The 2,500-nt window shown below is 27.4% G+C and overlaps 1 protein-coding gene and 1 long non-coding RNA gene across 4 annotated transcripts in view; one reads left to right on the top strand and one right to left on the bottom strand.

Annotated features, from left to right (window-relative positions):
* Positions 1-2,500, bottom strand: part of LOC145268406 (thrombin inhibitor rhodniin-like) — a 133,100-nt gene that overhangs the window by 17,664 nt on the left and 112,936 nt on the right. The window lies entirely within an intron of this gene.
* On the top strand, positions 709-1,685 carry LOC145268405 (uncharacterized). Its single transcript, XR_013864891.1, has 2 exons — positions 709-1,361; positions 1,503-1,685. It is a non-coding gene; the product is annotated as an uncharacterized LOC145268405 (long non-coding RNA).

The following is a 2,500-nucleotide window of genomic DNA, read 5'->3' as shown; positions in this document are numbered from 1 at the left end:
GATAGTAGGTTCGGGTCCTTGCTAATGAAGCCAGACATGACTTCTGTTGCCAGGATTCGAATCTCTCGACTGGCGTTAATCATGACACCCTGCACTGATGATTCCTGAAAGGATGAAACACTAGTGTCTGTAGGTATTTAACTACTATAGTAAATAATTATATATATATATATATATATATATATATATATATATATATATATATATATATATATATATATATATACTAACATTTCAACCCAGTGTTGCCCGGGTGTTTTTGATACTGTGCAGCTATAGATAACATTTTTAATTTTACATGAGCCTTGTAGGAGACATTTATTTTTTCTTCTACAGTTACAGTCTGATGTATTTTGTATCGTTGTATTTTGTAGTTTATTAATTTTCTTATTATTAGAGCTAATTATTTTCTGATGAAGGTTAGGCACAGTAGAGTAAGATACTTTAATTGTGTTCTTATTGAAAATTTTATTATATCTATGGGGGGCTTTAAAGTTCTTATCTAATATTTTAAAAAATTCTCTGGCTATGTTTGTTTCTAGGTTTTTGGAATATGGGGGGGGGTTGAACCATAGGATCTCCTTGTGTCTATTCAATAACACCAACTTAAACCAATCTACCGATCAATTACTAATCAACCCACCATATAATAATCCAACAACAGACCAAACGGAAAATAATCACAAGCAAGAGGTAATATATTTTGGTTCCACATCTGGCCTAATAAAACATAGAATTTCAACGCACAAACATTCTTTTAAAAATAACTCTCTGTCAAACCAAACTACTCTATCAAACTATATTTGGCAACTAAAAAACAGCAATATTTCTTTCAACTTAAAATGGCAAATAATTGAGACTTGCAAATCATATAAACCAGGAGATAAATTTTGTGTACTATGTACAAAAGAGACCCTAAAAATTTTAAAATATGAAGATATAAAAAATACAACCAAACTATTAAATTCAAGACAGGAACTTATGACATGTAGTCATAAACGTTGGTTTAAATTTAATAAATATAAACCACCTTAAATCATTAAAAATTACTTATTAGTAAAAATAGATTACAATTTTTTTTTTTTAATAAATTAAGTTAGACTAATTATCTCCCTTACACCCTAAAATAAATAAAAGTAAAGAAAACATGACAATTATCTCCCCTTAAAATACGTAATAGTAATATTCTATATATATAAACCGTAGCGTCTTTAAATCAAAAATACGCTAACGGAAACAATTTATTGCACGAGCGCCCCCCCTTTTAAAATTCATCATTCAATAAGATAAAAAGCTATAGCAAACATCTTAATGACTATTTTAACCACAGTTCCTGATTTCAAAAAACGAAAAATTAAAAGGTAAATATCTCTATATATTTTTAAAGCAAATTTATTATGTAAATTCAAAAATATATATTTTTCTCTACTTATTTCTATTTCTAACCCATATTAATTTTCTTATAAATTTTAAATCCAGACCTTTTATTTCAATTTTTTCAGATTCATCTGCCTTACTTTTAATGCTAGGTTTATTTATGGTGTCTTTTAAATTCAATAAAAACCCTTCAAAATTTGCTGATGAGGAGACCTTGCTTATCAAAAATCTATATATAATTATTGTACATAACTTGATGTATACCACAATAAAAAGCATTGTTTTCCGAAACGATCGTACAGATAATTGATTTTGTTGTTGTTCCTTCTTATGAAACGGATTTTTAATTTAATTATAATTTGATTTTTAAATTTTAAATTATCAATCACATTACTTATATATATATATATATATATATATATATATATATATATATATATATATATATATATATATATATATACCCGGTTAAAATTATCCAAAAGTTAAATTCATTGAATTTCAACGAGGGTGTTGATAGTGCTCAATGAAAAGAGCAGGTTACTATTTTTTTCAATTTAGATAAACAAAATTACCATAAGTCACTATACTGTTTCAGTCTTAAAAGACAATGCGTGTGTGTGTGTGTTTTGTTTTTTTTACTTTAATTTACTCCAAACAATATAGTGTTTAATGCGATGATGATAGGTGTGCTCAAGATACTTATTTACATCTCATTTAAACGTCAGGAAAACAGGGAACAGTGTGGGAATTCCAATGACTATTAATCTGATTAAAGTAGGTATCAGAATTTATCTTAACTATATATAAATAATGCTTTTTTTAATCACTCTCTGTCTCTCTGTCACCTCTCACACATACACACACTCTCACACACACATACATACACACAAAAACACACATACACACAAAAACACACACACACAAATAAACAAGCAAACACACTAACAAACGCACACACAAGCACACATATATATATGAAAAAAGTTTATATTCCAAATTTCAAGGTGTTGTCCATCTTACCATTTATTTCTTTGAGCATATAGTTTTATTTCAGTTAAAATATTCAATTCTTGACAGCCATTGTTTTATAGCACATAAGCATTCATATAATTAGTATATC

Source organism: Euprymna scolopes, chromosome 43 (genome assembly GCF_053919585.1).
Source record: "Euprymna scolopes isolate OS-2025 chromosome 43, ASM5391958v1, whole genome shotgun sequence".
Taxonomy (NCBI): domain Eukaryota; kingdom Metazoa; phylum Mollusca; class Cephalopoda; order Sepiida; family Sepiolidae; genus Euprymna; species Euprymna scolopes.
Note: the sequence above shows the minus strand (reverse complement) of the source record. Positions and strands in the feature narration are given on the sequence as shown.